We start from the raw sequence: 11,166 nt of genomic DNA on the forward strand, positions 1-11,166 counted from the left end.
ATGAGGAAACTGCCCCATGTTACATGTACTATAGTGTGGTGCACCTGCTGGCTTACATGACTCCTGAGTCTTCCGCGGTGATATGGGGAAGTACATCAGGACTGTCTCGTGAGGTAATGCTGAGAACTACTCACTTCTGGTACAGCGACTCCATCTCTTCCAGGTCCCCACGACAGCAGGGGGAGTCTCTGGAAGAGAACCCCTGGGTGTAGCTTCTCCCTGAATGACTCCACTCTCAGGCAAGAAGGTTCTTTCATGTTGGACATTCTTTATTAACATCATTAGTGGCAGACTGCCCATCATTGCGGCCGGTCTCTAGCTACTCATCATAAAGTTTGCCCACCTCAAGGAAGTCCCTGGACACCACTCCTAGTCAGGGCCCTAGAAGCTGTCCTTGCTCTTCCATTACGCTCTAATAGAGTAAGGGGAATAGTCTGCCCAACTCTCCCCTAAGGTAGGGCCACAGTCCTTGCCAGAGCCCTGGCACTGTGTTGGGTCAGACAGTCTCATTCAGGTGGGATGAGACACTCACACACACTAAATTCAGGAAGTGATGCATACTATATAGCTCCAGTAGGCACCACCCCTGTGTCACTGTAAGTGGACACAGAGCATGATGTCACTTCCTTCACTACACAATACACATCACAGGGGATGAGGGCAAACCTCATGATTACTCCTGGCAAACCTGCCCTTTTTACAGGGATTATTGCACAGGAGGAGAGAGGCATGTAACCCCAAAATTACACAGGGCTACAAATAGTTCAAAAGGAGTCTTATCGTGAAAACAATTAGGTAAAGAAAGTAAAAACCCGGCAAACCATTTTGTTATGATGGAAACACAAGTTTAAATAGTTATTTCAAAACACTTGTCATGTTTTCCCCTGTACACCTTCATTTAAGCTATTAAACATGCTACTGTCATGAATACACTTTGGTCCCAAGACAAACATCACAGTGAAGTAGCAACAACAATAATACCATAAATGAAAGGCATTTGTTCACTTTCCATAAGCAAATAGTAAGATGGTTGTCAGACACTACCTCAGTGTGTTACTGTAACATTAACTCATCACATGTACCTGTCAAGGTAAGGCTTGAGATTTGCTGTGCCTCACTGGCTAAGAATGTTGATCCAGAGAAAGGCATAATAGGTATATAGACTTCTGCGAATACGCAGAGTCACACAGTGTCCTATCCTTGTCCTATCATGTTCACCCATATATTATTTGCCTGTAAAATTAGATGTTTTAATAGAACTAAAACATAGGAAATGTAAGTTGTTAGAGAACCTTAACATCCCATACTTATTCTTACAACTACATATTTGCTTTTCATTGAGGAATCTTATTAGATGCATCTTAGGTTTCGTTTATAGTGCAGGCGCACGAAGGAGTGCATGGCAGCGTGCGAAGGAGCGCATCGCATGCGCCTATCGTCCAAGTGATCCGTGAACCCTGATGGGGAGGCGTGGCCATGACATTAAGAGGCTGGTTCGGCCTCATTGGCTGAACCGCTCACGTGACGTGGCCGACACTCAAAAAAAGCAAAATAATTAATCTCTTAATCGCGCTTCCTCGCTCGCACGGTCGCACACACTATGGTCGGCCCGATAGAGCTACTGCATTTTGTTCACGCCGCACGCACCGTCGCACACACTATAATCGCGGCCTTAGACTCCCTGTAGTGGCTATTTGCTATTTTCTGATGCTGATGTTTCACTTCCTGCTGTCACTCTCTTTTGTGTCCTGCCACTGAGTCGCTGTATGTTGAGCTGGCTTTGAAAAGTAACCTCTCCTGCTGCTACTGGCTGGAATGTCTGGCACGTCACTGCCTTGGATAGTTGGGCGATTCTGGTTGGAATCCTAGAAACGTATTATAAAGTTACTTTATTTCTCATTGAGGTTTGGTTGGCTCTATGCAGCATATGTGTGTCCCTGAAAAAATATATGCAGTGTGCAGTGCACATTTCAGTGCTGTGTAGGGAAACATAGTAGTATTGTATGTACAGTATGTATGTAGAACTTTTTCTTATATAGTGCCATGCATATACATAGCGCTTCACAGCAGTAATACACGTGACGTAATGTAACACATAATAGCAACAAGTGCTTTTAAGACTGAGCCACTGATTGAGCCACCTGTGCTGAAGCGGAGATATCCCTAATACCTGGCCTGTTGATGGCCTTTGAGGATTGGAGTTGACCACTCCTGTTATAGCTCCTCCACAGGGAAAGGTAAAATATGCAAGACATAGGGGCCTATGCAGAGAGCAGCGCTATTTCGAAATTCGCCATTTTTTGGAGAAAATCGCGCAGAAAGCAGCAGAAAATGGCGAGTTCCGAAAAACGCGCCAATTTTTCTTTTCTATTTGTAAAACTCGCCTCGCGGCTGGCGAGAACCTCAATCTCGCCAGTTTTAAAAATATCCGTATGCAGAGAGGCGCGAACGGCATCTAGCGGCTGTTCGCGCCAATAAAATGGCGCGATTGTCTCCTTTTTGCCTCGCCAGAAAAAACTGGCAAGAAGCTGCCGCTCGCGGCCATTGCAAAGGGAAAAAAAAGGCGCGAATTTGTTTTTACACGTTTCTGAAGCGCGCATCTCGCCAATTTAAACTCGCCACACGCATCCATGTTAAACATAGCAGAATTCGCACTTTTCTGCATATGGAGAATAAAACTTTCCAAAAAAGCTACTTTTTAATAAATTCGCCAATTTTAAAATTCGCTGCTCTCTGCATAGGCCCCATAGTCGTAAGACATTACAGTATTGCCCTTTTATACATGTTAAAAAATAATGACTTGAAACCAATCTTTATCCAAAAACAATGTTACACGTAAACGTAATTCTCTTGTGTACTGCACAATCACGCTCAATAAGTCAAGCTCTGTAGAACCGACAATGTTATCGTCGATACGTGAGGCAGAACGAGATACAATAACTTCCTTAGTTACAGTCACAAAAAGCTGACAAGAGGATTTGAACCAGATTGAAATGCTTCAAAAACAGTGGCATTACCTCTGGGTCACTCGTTCTATTGGTTTTGCTGATGTTCATTGCACAATGTATTTGAAGGTTATGCTACACCTGGGGTGGCCAATCTGTGTCCCGCGGGTCGCCTGACGGCATTTGGAATGGCCTGTCTGATAAAGGAGCAAAAAAGAAAAAGTTGACTGAAAAATTGACATACATTTTGAAAATGAGTACAATTTTAACAATTAAAAACATAAAATAAATCAAATCAATGTAAATAATGAAAATAAAAAGTTGTTTGCCTGATTTTGGTCTGTGAGCAGACGCTTTGTTAAAAAAATAAGCACAGTTCTGCTCGTGTGGGCGCCGTCTGCTTCTGTTATCAACTTCGACAATCAATTCTAATATTGAGAAACTGTAAAACCATTGAGACTTTTTAATTCAGATTCATGTATTTTTTTTTTTTTCATTTATGATTTCAAGTTTTTTTTTTCCTCAATAATTTTTTTTAAAATAATAATGCTTTTATTGTCCTTGCTTACTTTTGGCATTTATTTAATTTAGGTTTAGCTATTATTTTAAGCCGGGTTTACAGTAGGGGGGCAGTAGGACAGCAGCCCACCCAAAAATGTGTGCCCTTTTACTGGCACGCCTGGAAAAAGGTTGGCCCCCATTGTGCTACATTATTTTCTAGGATGAGCAGCAACATTCGCCATTGATGCAGTTATTTTTCAGCCTCTTGAAAAGACCACTAGAGCTGATTTTGCAGATGTTATTGTGACACATCCTGCAATACACAATTCCCAGCAAATGTCTGAGTACTGGAGCCTGTAGACAGAGGCTTCTAGAGCAAGGGTAGTCAACTCCAGTCTTGACGGGCCACCAAAAGGTCAGGTTTTCTGAATATCCCTGCTTCGGTACAGAGGCACTGATTGAGCCACCTGTGCTGAAGCAGGGCTATCCAGAAAACCTGACCTGTTGGTAGCTCTTGAGGACTGGAGTTGGCCACCCCTGTTCTAGAGACTTGCTGTGTGCACATTTTGGAGAACATGCGCACCCCTCCTTCAGATATCATGGTACAGTATATACCACATTGCAGGTCAAAAAATACTTATCATTGTAATCAGCTTCCTGGCAAAGATTCAATGGCCATTAAAGCAGCAATTTCACTTATCCTGTCAAAAATTGAATATGATTACGTTTTCTTCGGGTCTGCTGAATTCAAGCATATTACACTTATGTTTATTTATTTCACTACTGATGGTTTCATGATTAATATACGAACAAGAAACAAAACATAAATTCTCCTCCTAGTTTGGGAAAATATGTATTTTCACCAGAAGACAATAACGATTGTAAAACACTCCAAAGCTTTTGTTTACTATGGAAAAGTTAACATTTGAAAAACATTATTGAAAAAATAATGTTACTTGTCTAAAAAATAAACTAACACTGTCAATCAGCTCAATATAGTAGACACGAAATCCAGGGGGTGCATAGGGAAGAAACACAAATAAAACAAATCTAAGTGCAGTGGAACTATAAATGGGGAAGATGAGTTTCCAAAATCTTGGCTCCTGTGGAATGGCTACTTATAAGATGTAATAGTCAAAACAGCAGGGTTGACATTCAGTCAATGGTGGATGTGTAGTATGGCAATCGTTTGGTGGTTCAGGCACTCAGGAAGGTAAGTCCCGGGTAAAAGACTGAGAACAAACTGGCATAGCTCAGATCAACCAAGGTATAAAAACGATTTATCTAAGTAAATAATGCACTCACAATATAAAGAATAAAATCGGGCATGTCACACTTAATAAGTGTAAGAGAGGATATCAACAGCCAGCTGGCTCACCATCCCGCAACTCTCCGCACTCCTCCATCTCTGCCTCTGCTCAACTGCGTTACCGCACGGCTCGGCGTCTGATGTCAGATTCGGTTTCGTCTGTTGGTGGGGGCTGGACCTTCCGTGAGTCCTCTCCAGACTGCTCCACAAGAAAGACTCCCACTCAACGCGTTTCGCTAAGTAATCACGTAGGCTTCGTGAAACGTGAAACGCGTTGAGTGGGAGTTTAACTCAAAAGGTTAATAAAGATTATTTTGGTTAACTACATCAAATTAAAGGGGGTAGTTAAAGAGAGAGAGCGGGCCAGAGGGATGGAGGGGGCTTCATATCCCGAGGTCGGCATGTGCTGTGGACGAGATCTGGGGAGGGGGGTCTCCCAGGATCCCGTCAAAGTCCTTTGGGAAGGGAGAATGGGCAATGGTCCTAAAGGCGTTGGACTCTACTTCAGGACATGGGAGTCCTGAAGCCGAGAACATATTGTTCATACATGTGTATTTACATGGTGTTTTTTTTTTTATGTCATTTGTGTGTCTGTCCTCTTGTGTCTTACCCCTCCTCCTCCCACCCGTCCCGCCGGCGACAAAGGTAACCAGCATTGAAGCAGACCCAGCTCAACAGGAGCGAGATTGGAGTAAGACCCCACAGCAGGGGCCCAGCTCGGCCACAGCAGCTACTGCACAGGAACCATACGAAGATGACCCCAATGGGTAGAGAAATAAGATGCTTCTCCCATAACGTAAAGGGACTGAATAACCCAGCTAAGCATAAGTTAGCCTTTAAAGACTATAGAAGACACAAAGTAGATATCCTCTTCCTCCAAGAGACTCACTTTTCTAAAAATAGTTACCCCAAATACATAGACAAAGATTTTAACACAATATACCTAGCTTCCGCATCAGTGAAGAAAAGAGGGGTGGCCATTGTATTCCATAAAAACTTAATGTTCGAGCTAGAAAAAAAGGTGGTAGACGCCGAAGGCAGATTCATCATTTTGATAGGATCCATACAAGGTCAGGCCCTCACACTGGTCTCAATATATGCCCCATGTGAACAGGCAACAGATTTCTTTGCCCTCTTCTTCCGGCGTTTGCAGCGGGAAGCAAAGGGCCAAATAATTATGGCAGGAGACCTGAACAGGACTCTAAACCCAAAGCTAGACAGATGTACAGCCCCTAACCCCCCAACAAACGAGACATACTAACAATTACCCGTGGACTCCGAGACTGTCAGCTAGTGGACATATGGCGGGAGCAACATCCACAGACCAAGGACTATACTTTCTACTCCCACCCTTATAACCGATATAGCCGAATAGATTACTTCCTTGTATCCAACAGACTGGTCCCAGTGGTCTCCCACTCGGGAATACACGATATTTCGTGGTCAGACCACGCACCTATAGAGCTAAATTTGCTAGATAGACCGAGGGCGAACTGGAGATTAAATGAGTTACTGTTAAAAATCCCTAAATTCGATTTGGAAATTGCAGACAAAATCAGAGAATATTTCGAAGAGAACAAGGGGAGTGTATCTTCACCTGCCACATTGTGGGAGGCCCTTAAGGCTACCCTCAGGGGATCTCTTATGTGCCGAGCTGCTAGACGCAAAAGAGAACAAGAGAGTCAGATAAAGGATCTAAAAGGGAAATTGGCATCCCTGACAGCATCACACAAAAGCTCCAAAAAGGAGGCAATCCTGGAACAAATTCAAGATACTAAAAAGCAATTAAATCTAAGACTGACATCTCAAGCGGAAAAAGAAATGAGCTGGACTAAGCGTCGATTCTTCGAGAAGGCAAACAAGCCTGACACTCTTCTAGCGAACAGACTTAGAAACAAAAAAACAAATTTTCACATTCAATCTATCCGTACGCAGGGAGGGGAATTTACCTCTAATCCTAAGCGAATCGTAGAGGAATTTAAGAGATACTATGAGTCGCTCTATGATGGGGGTAAAGTTATCCATAATCAGAAAACGAAAGATAATCTCCGAGAATTTTTGAAAGAGGCAAATTTGCCCACATTGAGTCGAACAGAAAGAGAGGCACTACAGGAAGACTTCTCTTTAGAAGAGTTGACGGACGTTGTAAAGTCTCTCAAGCCAGCCAAGGCGCCCGGCCCAGATGGCTACTCAAACCTCTACTATAAAAAATACCTAAAACTTATAGCCCCACACTTATTAAAACTCTTTAATTCGGTATTGCAAGGAGCTTCGTTCCCAGCACAGATGCTCCAGGCGTCAATCTCACTGATCTACAAAGCTGGAAAGGACCCGGCAGACTGTAAGAGCTACCGGCCCATCTCTTTAATCAATACAGACATAAAAATTTTCTCTAAACTAATAGCCAATAGAGTGGGTATCGTCCTTCCCAGGCTGGTACATCCAGATCAGGTGGGGTTCATTAGCGGCAGGCAAGCGGCAGACAACACCAGACGAATAATTGATGTAATTGATCTGGCCCAAAAGCAAAATATCCCTTCGCTGGTGCTCAGTCTGGACGCCGAGAAAGCTTTTGACCGGATTGACTGGCCCTACCTGAGATAGACGCTGGGGGCATTTGGCTTCGGTGGAAGTATATTGAGAGCCATTCAGGCACTGTATGATGGACCAGCAGCGAGGGTGAGACATCAGGGGCTCCCATCGGAGCTTTTCCAGATTCGCAGTGGCACGAGACAGGGATGCCCGCTGTCCCCCTTGCTGTTTGCCCTCTGTATTGAACCCTTGGCGGCACATGTTAGGAACAGCCCGGATGTCTCGAGCATAGCACTCAAAGAGCAGTCACACAAAGTGGCCCTGTATGCGGATGATGTGATCCTGACATTATCCCAGCCCCTTACCTCTTTACCCAATGTGTTCTCAATCCTGGGGAGATTCAATCAAATTTCGGGTTTCAAAATTAACCAGGCCAAATCAGAAGCTCTCAACCTAAATTTACCTAAATCAACAGCAAAACTAATTGGACTCAATTTTAACTTTAAATGGCAGCCCTCCACGATCAAATATTTAGGGGTAAATCTCACTAAAGACTACAAAACCCTATATAAGGCAAATTATCCACAGTTGTTTAAGACTTTAAAAGAGGACCTACGGCGATGGGCAGAATATGGCATCTCGTGGATAGGCAGGATTCAAAGCGTAAAAATGAATCTTCTCCCACGGGTGCTATATCTTTTTCAAACCCTCACGATTCCCCTGCCAAGAGATGAGATCCTCTCATTACAGTCCACAATAACGAAATTTATTTGGAACAAAAAAAGCCCCAGAATTAAGAAAGATATCTTGAGGAGGCCGACCTCGAGAGGAGGGCTGGGGGTGCCGTGCTTGCTTGCCTATTACGAAGCAGCTCAATTAACGCAGATTCTGCAGTGGCACACAGACCCGACCCTTAGGAGATGGGTGGCACTGGAGAGGGAGTGCTGCGCTCTGGTAGATTTGAAAAACCTGATATGGCTGCCCAGGAACAGCCATGTACGGATGCAAACACCACTGCAGGCCATGAGAAATTCCCTGAAAGTATGGGAGGCCACTAAATTTAGATGTTCTCTTACATCACAGCATTCATTGATGACCCCCATTTGGGGTAACCCAGATTTCGCTCCAGGCCTAGATAGCGCTCATTTTGCAAATTGGATCCAGGCAGGCTATCTCCGATTATATGATCTGGAGGGCAGGGATGTAATAAAATCCTTTGCTCACGTAAAAGAGGAAAAAAACATTCCGAACTCTGAATTGTTTAGATATTTACAGATCAGGGCTTTCTATAACAAGGCCCCTATTCGGCCGCGGAGAACAAATTTTGAGCAGATGTGTGCCAGACAAACGGACACAAGGGGACTAACCTCTCGAATGTACAAGGAAGTAATCTGTCCTGAGACGACTGACGCTCCCAGACTTAATTATATAAGGCATTGGGAAACAGACTTAGGAGATACTTTAGAGGACGACGAATGGGACAGGATCCTACAGGCAGCGGCGAAGAGCTCTATCTGTACCACGCTAAAGGAGAACGCCTATAAAGTCCTGATGCGTTGGTACTATACCCCAACAAAACTCTCTAAATTCGTCAAAGGCTATTCTCCGCTCTGCCCTAAGCAGTGTGGAGAAAGAGCAGACTTGCACCACATGCTGTGGTCCTGCACTAAGGTGGCCCCGATTTGGGGAGAGGTGCAGGAATGGCTGCAGCGGCTAATTGGGCTCGAGGTCCCCCTGGATCCATGGCTGTTCTTGTTGGGCCGGCGGTGTCCAGGGGTTCTCGAACGCAACGCACAAATTAATTGCACACTTTGCCACGGCCACCAGATGTGAGATCGCAGCACTGTGGAAGCAACCAGAGATTCCGATTATACCCAAAATTAGAAACAGAATTTGGTTCGTCTGCCGGATGGAACTGTTGACAAGTCTGGTCAACGACACCGGCACAAATTTTCTAAAAGTTTGGTCACCTTGGTTGACACAGACAGACATCCCGGGAATAGATGGAACCAACATACTGCAATGATAGGAAGAAAAGGCGCTCTCCGGTAGCGAAATGGATCCTAGACATTAGGGCAGAGGACTTAAAAGTGCATACTAAACTGTATTAAAGCTCATCTTAGAGCGGGAGAGCTAGGCCAGAGTCACTCCTACATCTGGGGTTCCTGAACCAGCTACGGAAGATCAAGCAGAAGAGCAACTAACGCCTGAGTCGTCAACCCCCCCCACCCCCCCACATCCCCCTCTTCCCAATCCCACCCTCCCCCTGTCCCTGTGTTTGTCTTGTGCGTCATGTCACTTAATGCAGGGGTGAGCAAACTTTTTATGCCGAGCCCCCCTTTTCATCCATGAAATTTCTCGGGCCCCCCCTGTCTGATGTAATCAAAATCACATGACGTCAGCGCACGTGAGCTGGTTCAGCCAATGAGGGCGAACCAGCTTTGTGACGCCCCCGCCACGCGTCTACAATCTCCTGCAGCCAAGTTCACAAATCGCTTGGGCTGCAGGCGTGCGCGCAGGCAGTATACTAGTATTGGATCACTGTTTATTTTATTGTTTGCTGGCATCTGGTAATATGTTTTTTTCTGGTGCACAAAGGCAGTCCATTTGAGGGGGCATTCATCCACCTCTTTGCTACATCCCTTCCCTCTCCCATTTGCTTTCCCCAGTGTCATCCACTCCTACCTACCAGATTTATGTATTATTTATTTATTCCTGTTTTAAACGTTGCCCAGGGATCAGGGAACCCCATAACCAAACTCAAGGGGGGTACTGATGAATCTCCCCTGCTGATCAATACTCCGAAGTGACCCCTCTGACCCAAAGAAGAACCCTCAGCCCCCCAAAACTCATCCTCCCAAGCCCCTCAATTCTGCCATCTCTGCCTGACCTTCATCCCACTGTTTAGCCATTGAGTCTCTCCCTCCCCCCAGTGTCTCTCCCTCACCTTCCCCAGTGTCTCTCTCTCACCTTCCCCCCAGTGTCTCTCTCCCACCTCTCCATCCCCCTCCCCCCAATATGTCTCCCACCTCTCCATGTGTCTCTCCCCCTCCCCCCTCCACCCAACATGTCTCCAACCTCTCCATGTCTCTCTCCACCTCCCCCCAATATGTCTCCCATCTCTCCATGACTCTCTCCCCCTCCCCCCAATATGTCTCCCACCTCTCCATGGCTTTCTTTATCTCCCCCCCCCCCAATATGTCTCCCACCTCTCCATGGCTTTCTTTATCTCCCCCCAATATGTCTCCCACCTCTCCATGGCTCTCTTTCTGTCTCCCACCTCTCCATGGCTCTCTTTATCTCCCCCCAATATGTCTCCCACCTCTCCATGGCTCTCTTTCTCTCCCACCAATATGTCTCCCACCTCTCCATGGCTCTCTTTCTCTCTCCCTCCCCCCAATATGTCTCCCACCTCTCCATGGCTTTCTTTATCTCCCCCCAATATGTCTCCCAACTCTCCATGGCTCTCTTTCTCTCTCCCTCCCCCCAATATGTCTCCCACCTCTACACACACAACACACAACACACAAATACTTACTTTCACTTTTAAGCCTGCTTCAGTCCCTCATGTACGCTGAAAACTGGGACAGGAGGAGGAGGGGCTGTCTGTGTGCAGTGAGAAGCCCCGCCCCCACAGCAAGGCAGACATCACACAGAAGCAGCCTCAGCACGGAGCTTCTGGCCGCCCGTGCACAGCTCTGCCCGCCCCCAGGTTTCTCCACACGCAGCCCGAGCCCCCCCTACATAATCGTGCGCCCCCCCAAGGGGGCGCGCCCCACAGTTTGCGCACCGCTGACTTAATGTATGTTGATTGGAGGAGAAAAACGGAAATAAGGTGATTCTTTGTAAGCCAGTGGACTGTGTTACCATATTTGTATT

General features: G+C 45.8%; 1 long non-coding RNA gene across 1 annotated transcript; it reads right to left on the reverse strand.

The window, feature by feature from the left end:
• Window positions 1-248: 248 nt before the first annotated feature.
• Window positions 249-10,917, reverse strand: LOC142499657 (uncharacterized). Its single transcript, XR_012802709.1, has 3 exons — window positions 10,826-10,917; window positions 3,018-3,142; window positions 249-1,865 (listed from the first exon to the last, which is right to left on the reverse strand). It is a non-coding gene; the product is annotated as an uncharacterized LOC142499657 (long non-coding RNA).
• Window positions 10,918-11,166: the final 249 nt, after the last annotated feature.

The sequence above is a fragment of the Ascaphus truei genome, chromosome 7 (assembly GCF_040206685.1).
Source record: "Ascaphus truei isolate aAscTru1 chromosome 7, aAscTru1.hap1, whole genome shotgun sequence".
Lineage (NCBI taxonomy): Eukaryota > Metazoa > Chordata > Amphibia > Anura > Ascaphidae > Ascaphus > Ascaphus truei.